The sequence below is a fragment of the Varanus komodoensis genome, unplaced genomic scaffold, assembly GCF_004798865.1.
Source record: "Varanus komodoensis strain SLA01 unplaced genomic scaffold, ASM479886v1 scaffold1, whole genome shotgun sequence".
Classification (NCBI taxonomy): domain Eukaryota; kingdom Metazoa; phylum Chordata; class Lepidosauria; order Squamata; family Varanidae; genus Varanus; species Varanus komodoensis.
Window position 1 is genome coordinate 15940454 of NW_025335268.1, and position 10143 is coordinate 15950596.

The 10143-nt window shown below is 46.4% G+C and overlaps 1 protein-coding gene across 1 annotated transcript in view; it reads right to left on the reverse strand.

Moving 5' to 3' along the window:
* The window catches only part of CAPN11 (calpain 11), a 42500-nt gene extending 33376 nt beyond the window's left edge, over positions 1-9124 (reverse strand). Inside the window, exon 1 of the mRNA XM_044445723.1 lies at positions 8990-9124. The gene's annotated coding sequence lies outside the window, so the exon portion shown is untranslated. The remainder of the gene's footprint in view (positions 1-8989) is intronic.
* Positions 9125-10143: the final 1019 nt, after the last annotated feature.

Below are 10143 nucleotides of genomic sequence, written 5' to 3' on the forward strand. Positions count from 1 at the left end.
TGCATATCTGGTGGCAGCGTCCAGCTCTTTGGATATGCATGTTGGTGCTATGAAAATAATGAGTTGTTTCACTGTCTTTTTTCCTCCCTACACAGTGTATCTCTCAGCCTAGATGCAAAAACTGCAATATAATAAGACAGCCAGTGTGGTGTAGCGGTTAAGAATGAGGGTCTGGGGCTCAGGCAATTTGGGTTCTAGTCTCTGCTCAGCCATGGAGCCAACAGGATGACTTTGGGCTAGTCACACTCAGTCCAACCTACCTCACAGGGTTGTTGTGGCGATAAGATTGAGAGCAGGAGGAGGAGAATGATGTAAACTGCTTTGAGTTCTTAAAAAAAAGCAAAGGGCAAGGTCTAAATTGAATGAATAAATAATACTAGTATATGCAAATACCAGATGCATATCCTACAGTGCAATATCTTCACCTGGACTGGGAAAAAAACTTGACAGATGACCTTTTTCCAAACACATTATTTCCATAAAGGGAAAAGGGAACTCAGGGGTTAAAGAGGCTTACATTAATTGGACTATCCAGGGACAAAACAGGATCCTGGGCCTTTTGGCAAGAACATTGCAGAGAAGTGGGAAGTTTATATCTAGTGTCAGAGAAAGCTGGAAAGACAGCAGATGTGGTATAAATCAAATGCTGCTTTTAAAAACGTACCTAGAAGCTCTGTCTTTTCCTTCCCTTTTCTTTTTATTCTAAAGTCAACACAGAAGGTTTAAATGGATCAGGGTCACAACACAGGGGGAAGGGTTTAAGGGCTCTGCTCTCCTGAGTTCTGATCCAGATCAGTGGCCCTGCACCTACCCAAGAATAGAAAAGACAAGCGTATTAGCCATCCTTGAAGTAACATGCATCCTGATCAAAGATGTCTAAGCCAGAGCTTAATGTGGAAACCTTTGAGGAACTATTGAAACAATTGAATTACAGCGGTGGAAGGGCTAATATGAGTTGCACCACAACAGTTATGCTTCCGGAACTCCTCAAATATCCTAAAAGTTAACCCATGTGTTATACTGGATATGCAGCAAATCTTCACTCTTTTATTTACTTGGCTCCAAACTGGAGTGACCACCACATATGGGTAGAGGAGGTTTATACCTTCTCACCCAGAAGGTGACCACAATTTTCCCCTTTAAAATCTGCCTTTGCCTCCTAAAAAGAAAGCATAAAAAAGGGAAAAACCCCTCCACTGGTGCCAATGGAGTACCTGGGTTGTTGAGTATAATGTGTGAATCAGGATCTCTGGCTTGTTAGGGGACAGAACGAGCATTCCAACATCATGTTAAAGAACCCAAGCAGAGTACAGTTGTTTAGCCACTCCTGCCACAAGACGTTGAGCAGGATACACTGCAATGACTGCAAACCCCCTGGATTCTATAATAGGCAAGCAGGGCCTTTGTTCTGAATTTATGATTTATTATATTGACAACCCACCTTTTCTCCTCTCTCCGGTAACCCACTGCCATGTACATAGCTACCATCCTCTCCATTTAATCCTCACAACAGTCCTGTGAGACGGGCTAGGCTGAACATCAGTGACTGGGTCAAAGTCACCTAGTGAGTTTCACAGCAACTGGGGACTTGGACCTGGGTCTCACCGGTGCCACACTCTAAGCACCAATGCCACACTGAGCATATTGTGACAACTTTTCATGCTTTACATCCTGCTCCTTCGGCTTCTACTTGCCCTTCATCAGGAAGGTCACAGATCTTCTTTTGGGGAAGCCTGAGCCAAAGTACGAATTGAGCACTTCTGCCTCTTCTTTGCCATCTGTAATCATTTTGCCATCCACACTGAGTAGTTAAAAACCCATTTCTTTCCTCTCCCTTTTACTTTGGACATATCTGAGAAGGCTTTTTGTTGCTTTTACCATCCCTCACTAGCTTGAGTTTATTCCTAGCTTTAGCTTTCCTGATGCCATTCCTGCAATTCCATGCTACCCGCCTGTATTTTTCAGTGTAGCCTCACCTTCCTTCCACTTCCTTACACATCTTCTTTTTTGCTTTCAGATCATCCCTATGCTTTTTGTGAAGCCACATGGGCTTCTTCTGTTGTCTTCTACACTTGTTTCCTTATTGAAATTGTTCGTAATTGTGCCTTTAAAATTTTCTTTTTTAAAATTTGCCACCCATCCTGGACTCTTCATTAGAGTCACTTGATATGGGACTTTACTTGTCATTGTTCTAAGTTTATCAACATTGGCTTTCTTGAAATCTAGGGCTACATTTTGGCTTTTGCTTCTTTACAATCAAGAATTCAAGTACAACACGGTCACTTTCCCCCCAAGTTCCCTTAGCTCCCACTTTGTCCACTAGGTCTTTCCTTTTGGTTAGTATCAAGTCAAGCATAGACGTTCCTCTTCTTCATTCCTCCACTTTCTTCTGAAGGAAGTTATCAGCAACACGTGTTGGGAATCTCTTGCAGGGGCCATGTTTAGCAGAATTTGACTCTCAACAGATATTGGGGAAATTGAAGTCCCCCGTTACTACCACAGCACACTTCCTTGAAATATTAGCAATTTGCTTTTCAAAAGTTTCGTCCTCATCTTCTTCCTGACTGGGTGGCCAGTAATAAGACTCCAACCACTGTGTTCCTTTGATTCCTTGCTCCACTTATATTAATACAGATGCTCCCGATGGGGCTACTAAGCACATCTTCCAGCATTTCTGTGCAGAGATATGTATCTTCAACATATAGTGCAACTTTGCCTCCCTTTCTGTTCCTTCTGGTCTTCTTGAACATGTTATATCCTTCAGTTGTTGAATTCCAATCATGGCAGTCGCCCCACCTAGGTTCAGTCATACCTATCAGGTCATATTCACCCTCCTATATTAAGAGTTCAGGTTTACACTGTTTGTTTCCCATACTCTGGGCATTAGTATACAGACATTGAGGACCCCATGCTTTATACCCTAGCTTTCTTCATAGGTTCTTTTTTGGACGACTACTATCAGGCATTATTAGAGCTGCTCTCTCTATTATGGTGTATAAGCCTTTGTCTGTTGTTATACCCAGGTGCACTTCTCCCTCCCCTCTAGGATTTAGTTTAAAGCCTCCTAAAACTTCTACATGCTATGACCAAGCACATTCTTTCCAGTTCTTGTAAGGTGCGACCCTTCCCTTTCTAGGAAGAAAACTACCTGAGCCTCAACACTTCTTGACTTTCCTCCCTAAAGCATTGAAGTCCAATGTGACTTCTTCAAAGCTCCACATGTAGAAGAAAGAAGGGATACATGTCAGTGGGCTCTATGAGCTTTGGCCGTCTTTCAGTTATATCACTAATCTCTCCTCCAGGAGACAGCAGAAACACTGGGGGCAGCTTATCAGCAGTGTAACTTTGACACAGGTAACATCATCAGCAAGCATTGTTAACTCCTCTTGGGTTACACCACCCAACCTTACGGTAGCTGTAACCGCTGGGATGACAAAAGGTGAATCTGACAGCAACTTCGGAGATAAAACTAGGTAGCTCAGTATATGCTACTGTTTAGTTCTGGTGTTATCCCTGCCTTATCATCTCCGGATTACTGCGATGGTCCAGGTGGAGCAATGGCTCACCTTTTCCCAGGAGGCAGCCACCAAGTGACATGCCACAGGTGGCCTCTGGTTGAGGCCATGCTGGCCAGAGTGATGCTACACTTGTGCCCTTTGCCACAGGGACTGCTAGGAGGCGCAAGGAACTGAGGACACTTGTAACAAGTCACACCAGCACCTCATCCTGGAATCCTCCTGGTCCTGGGAAACAAGCGATTCTGGAGAACCAGCCCCACAACAGTCTCTGCTATGAAGTTCCTCAGTCTGGGCAATGAGAGGGCGACTGTTTTTCCTCTGCTCCTCGGGTGTGAACACCTGGCTGAGATGTACAGCCTGGGAGCAGAGCAGATGGGAAACACAAATTTCACCCTGCTCTGCTCTACCTGAACAGTGAGCTGTCAGGAGGGATTCTTGACCTTAAGTGTCTGGGCACACCCACACATGTGCATTCATAAGTAGAGCCCAGCAGGCTGTGTTTTTAAAAGTGCTACTGAAGGGGGAAAGGAACAGCAATTTCCTTTCAAATACTTGTGCAAAATGTGTGAATGCACTGCAGGGAGGGGTGAAATTGGGTGTGCCCAATGCTTCCTTTTCCTGGGCTACGGCTGACAGCTGTCACTCCTACTTACAGCCGCCTACCAAGGGCCTCAAAGGCTTGTAGCCTGCTGCCCCACTAAATAAGAATTACAGAACTTCTGGAGGTGGGGGAATGAAAAACTTTAAATTCAAGCTACTATTAAAACCATCCTTTAATGGTAGCTTCAGCCCTGAGACATTTTTAGAATACAGTATCCCATCCCAAATGACATTTGCATCTCTTTTTCTAAGGTTTAGTCTCCAGCAGTAATTAGGAAACAACAATAAAACTGTGACAGGGAAAACACACATGTGGATTGTACAGAGATCAACTGTGCATAGTCTGCAAATTATATCCAGAATAGTCATGCTGCTTCCTTAGCTCTAAAATGTCCATTTAGCTTATTTAACTGACAATCACTTTTCCGTTAGTTTTCTCATTTAGCTCCACCTCACACATCCTAAACCAGGCACTCTGCCAGTGTTTAATCAACTTTTAAATATTTGCAAATGGAAGGGGGCCCGCTTCTCTCTGCTGTACCAACACACATTTTGACCATGCAGCTTTTAAAAGGGTTATTACACACAGCTAGCACAATGATTTAATTTCTGCAGAAACATTTCTGTGCTAGTTTCATTTCCTGTCTGTTTGAAATGCACACTAAAACAGCTCATTTAGATTCCTCAAAGGAAAGAACTTCTGTGCAACTCCGCAGCCCAAAGCACTATTCCTCTGCAACACTGGCACCACGTTCAAGTCCTGCATTTTCCAGAAGACTAAAGACTCTTGTGCTAAAGCAAAACAAGCAATTATTATCTCAATTATTAAGAACTGTTGAGCTGGGCTGCAGAATTCTGAGCTGCAGAGCTGCAGGTCTGTTTGTGGTATTCAAAGCAGGGCAGGCCTTACCATTAGGCAAAGCAGGAAGACAGCCTCAGATGACAAATGCTGAGGTGTGTGGGGGTGGACCTACAGTGAGGTCTGCACCAGGTACGCACACCTGCTCTTGGTCTCCTAAGCTAGTCTGCTGCCTTGGGTGCAGTTTTTATACCTGAAACCGGAGGGAGCTGTCTTGTCTGTTGTTTCTGACAGCTGACTATCTTGGGCTGGCCTGGGCTAGCTCAAGCAAGACTGTGAGTCAGTTCATATGACACAACAGCCCATCATGGATGAAATTAACCCTGATAAGTAGTGGTGCATAATGACTGCCATTCAGAATGTGCAGTCCTTGGCGGGGGTTGCTGTGACTTGTCCTCTCATCCAAATCTAGGAGTTGGGCTTGTTTGAGAGTTAAAACTTTAGCATTACCCAAAACAGACCACAGCTTCTGCAAGGACTGTTTAACCCTCAAATGACCCCCAGCACCAAATTAAAATCTGAGGCTTGCACATCCATTTTTTTTTTTTTTTTTTTGGTCTCCTGATCTGGCATTTCTCTCTCAATCTCACTGCAGAAGGCAGAATGATTCCCAGTGCATCCCTGCATAATATAGTCTGCTGCCTGGCTTTAAAAAAATCCTCTCCAGATTTCACAGTTTTGCAAGAAACCCACATTGCCCTTCCAGCTGCTGCTGGCTCATTTCCAATCATAAAGACTAAGGGTGAGAGAGACTACAATGCCCAGTTGCAGACAGATTGTTCCCTGCACCATACAGCACACCTGAACACTTTCCCCAGAAACCACCTTTCAGAGAGAGATGGGAAAAAACAAATCCACAGACCATAAGAAAATTTCTAAAATCCATGTTGGTTTATTGGTTCAAGATCACCATCCCTTGCAAAGCTTGCTAGCTTTCAAGTTCTTCCAAGATTCTCTCCAGTTCTCCTTTGAGGGAATAAGAAAGGCAAAATTGACTCCCCCTCCCCATACGTTTTTAAACCTTTCCCAACAGTAAAGAAAACCCCATGTATTAACAGCTTGAGACAACACTTGCCCCCACCCAAGTGTGCCATGTGCTGCAGCACTGCAAGGGTTAACTAACCCACAGTGGCTTGTAATATCATCTGAACCAAGGCAGAGTATTAAAAGGCAATTATGTTGCAGAGAAAAAGAAATCACTGTGTGTCTAGCACTAGTCTCCCTGTCTGCCTATGGTCCCCATTTATCATCTGCACACCTATCTCTGTACTTTTGGTTCAGTCAATCCACACCCCTGCCTGAGAGAATGAACAAAGAAAAAAGCCAAGAAGATAAGTCATCTGATTGCTGGAGACTGAACAAATTTGATAGGATGGGCAGATGCTGGTTTGCTTAGGTTTATCTATGCAAAACATTAAAAAGGGGGGAATAACACATCCTCTGGTGTATAAACCAGCATTCTTCAATGGACTAGAACTTTCAGTATCTTAAGCCAGCAGGGCCATCTGGAAGGCTGGAGAGGCCTGATCTAAACTGCAAGGCAGGTTCTTCCGAGAGCATGGCTTTCCTTTAAATCAGAAGGACAACCAGACTCCATAGCAGCAGACAGATCAAGTCAGGACTCACCCCAATGAAGGTTACCAACTAAAGCTGCATGGCCCTTAGGCTGATGCCCCCTTCCCCTCACATGCGCGGGTGCAAGGTGTGTGCCAAGCCTGGGGGCTGCTCTGAAGCACACTCACCCCATTCCACTCAAGTCCTTCTCTCTCCAGAGTTGAGCTCAGGAAAATCTAGCTCAATGAGTATGTAACAACATCGGACAACTTTCTGAATCAATCTCCCATCCTCACCCGCCTGTATCCCCAGAGTGGTTCTTGCAATCCTATCTTTGATTTTGTTCTAAATGAAGAAAATAAATCTCTACAATAAACAAACATACCTGTGACACTCTAAAATTAGGAGGTAATCAACCCCTTTGAAACATTGTTTATCAAATGTGCAGCCCAGCTTTGTTTCCTGCAAGGAGCCCGAGATGTTTTACAGAATCCTCTTTTCCATTTTATCCTCCCAAAAGCACTGTAAGGTAGGTCAAGCTGAGAGTCAGTGAGTAACCAAAAGTTATTCAGGGAGCTTCATGGCCAAGTAGGGACTCGAACCTGGATTTCCCAAACTGAAGTCCAGTGCTCTAACCATATGGCATCCTGGCTTTCCTGAAACATGGTGGGGAGGGGAGAAGAGTGCTAACTGAATCAACTAGCTCATACATCTGTCATTTGTGCAGACAAGGCAGGGAGAAGCTGGCTTACTCTTGCAGAACTCCAGTACAACCCAATTTTAATGCCATGTTTATGTTTGTCTTACCAGTACAGACATGTGCTTCCTCCTAGGTGTGAAAAATGAAAGTGCCACACTGCCACAAAAAATGTAGGAAGAGATAATATACATGTAGACACACAAAGGCACCTCATGCTTGCTGGGAATGGTGGGAATTGTAGACCAAAACATCTGGAGAGCACCAGGTTAGAGAAAGCTGCTTCAGACCCACCAGAACACTTACAAATAGCATCAGGCCCAGCATCAGAAAGAGAAACTATTAGTCATCAAACACTGCTCTGTTAAGTCCCTAAAATGTGGCCAGTTTTAGATGTCAAGATTGTTCAAGTGCAATTTTTTCCACCAACACCTCCAAAGTCTATTGGGTTATTTATACAGGAGAACAATGGCTGTGAGTTAAGTATACAGTGACCACTGCTATATTCCATGCAGTTGGGCCAAGGAGACAAGGTTTCACTGGAAAAACAAGTACGTTTATAAAACAAACCAAGAATCATTGCATGTTAACTCAGATTTCTCCAATCTGGTGCCTCCAGATGTTTTGGACCACTGCTCCCATAATCCCTGACTATTGGCTATGATACTGGCTGGGAATGATGGAAGTTGGGAATGATAGAGGGCCTCAGATTAAGGAAGGCCTTGTTAACCCTTTCATGCAAAGACAAAATGGTTGCCCCTATGCAAAACAAAAAAGGGGTATGTGTGTGTGTGTGGGGGGGGGGGGTGGGGATGTTCCCAGGACTTGCTGTCCCAGAATGGTTTAGAATCATAATAATACATAAAAGACCACAGGTCCAAAGTAGGTTAGAAAAAAATTAAAGAAAACCTTGATCTTTTTGTTCCTGTAGCCTGATGTTTCACCCACAAGCACACTGCAGAAGGCAGTCATTCCTAGGGCGCCCTCGGATAAAGCGGGCTGCCCTTAAAGCAATCCCCTCCAGCTCTCAGACTGTCCGGCCAGGGCAGCTTCTGCAGGTTCCTGGTTGGCCCTGCCCGACCCTCCTCTGCACATCTCCGGGCACCCACCCAGCTCTGCTTCCAGCCTGCACACCAGAAATGAAGGGAGAATTCAAGGCCCACTTCACTACAACTGCCCCAGGCCCACGCAGCACACCTGAGCGCGTTTCCAGAGCCACCCTTTCAAGAGCGAGGGGGAGGGAAGCGAAGTAGCCGCGCTGACCGTAAGAACATTTCTAAACTGAAGGTCGCTTTACTGGCCACCAAAAAGGGACAAGTTTTCCAGATCCTCAAATCTCTCCTTCAAAATACTGTAAAAGGCTACCAGGGAGGAAGGGAAACGGGGAGGAAGAAAAGGGCTCCCCGGACTTTGGCAAATTCAAACTTTCTTCCCACAGTGCGGAAAGCCCCCCGCGCTAAAGCCTGCGAGACCCCCAACCGCAGTCTCATTTCCCCAGCTTCTCGCGGGAGGCGGCGTCCGCGTGGAAGTGGGGCTAGCCCACGCCGCTGCTCACTGCTCGCAGCCTCAGGCTGCCCGTGCCGCGGCTTACCTGGCCCGATGAGGGGAGGCCGAGTTGGGGCAGGGCGCCCGGCGCAGCCCGAGTCCCGCGGCCCTGCAGCGCCGCAAGCAAGCGGCAGGGCGCGGGCGGAGGGGCGTGCTGCAATTAGCAGCTCTTGGCGGTGAGCGCTTAAGCGGATTGTAGGAGAACGGCGGACTTACTCGCTGTGCCGACTTTGCCAGGCCAGAGTTCCGCTTCTGGGCTCTCGCTCCCTTGCGCGGGCACCTCCCTACGCCCGGCTCCGGCTGCTGCTCATCGCCGCAGTTGGAGCTCCGCCACCGCTGCCCTCCAAGCGCAGCGAAGGTGGGGTTTGGCCTGGCAGGATGTGCCTGCGGCGGCTCAGATTGAGCGGGGCGGGGGCGGGAGAATTAAAGGCGCCGTCGCAGGGCTGCCTCAGTGCAGAGCCGGACCCAGATTTGCTCCGCGATGTTGCTACGCAGCGCGCCGCTTCCAGTGATTTTCCAGTTCACGGCACTGGACTTGCCACCCGAATAGTGACCAAGCCTCGTGTCCCCCCGCACCCGTCCTTCGGACAATCGCGGCCTACTCCACCCCCAACAAAGAAGAAGTGGCCACGCGCGTCCTTTCACAGGCCTTTGTTTGCAAGGGGGAGTCGCCATTTGGATCGTGGCTTCTCTCTGAATGGCTTTGCAGCAAAAACTATTGGGCGGTATAGACATGTAATAAAGACATACATCATTAAGCCCAGTTTATAGGTAAAGAACAGTCAGAAGGAAGAACTTGTAGTTGTAATCATAGAATTAGTAGAGTTGGAAGGGGCCATGAAGGCCATCGGGTCCAACTCCCTGCTTTTGCAGGACACGAGTTCACACCATCCCACATCCCACTGAAGAGATACCACCCAAACAGGAGATTGAGCAGACAAGTAGCTCACTTAAAGCACCATCCTATGAGTGCTTAAGCAGGACAGGAAAAAGTTCTCCAACTCCCGCTATGTTCCAGCCAGCAAAATGCAGCATTGTGCGCATAGTTAGTCCTCCCTACCATGGTGAAATGTATTTTATTACCTCTTAAATTATAGCAATCCTTCCTTAATTTGCACCTTTTATAAATTTGCCTGTACAAATGTATGTCCTTTTTTCCGTGTAGCAATGAGTAAGTAGCCCATTTGCTCTCTTCCACTGAAGCCATAAACTTGGACCTGATCACCATTCTTGAACTCTATTCATCCCAGTTGGCATGACAGGGTGATTAAACAGATGGAGTGCTTGCTATATGCATGGAGCTGCCTTGATAGGAACAGCTCACACCCAAAGGGCACAATTTAGGGAAGGGGCCATCAGCTTCAGAGTGC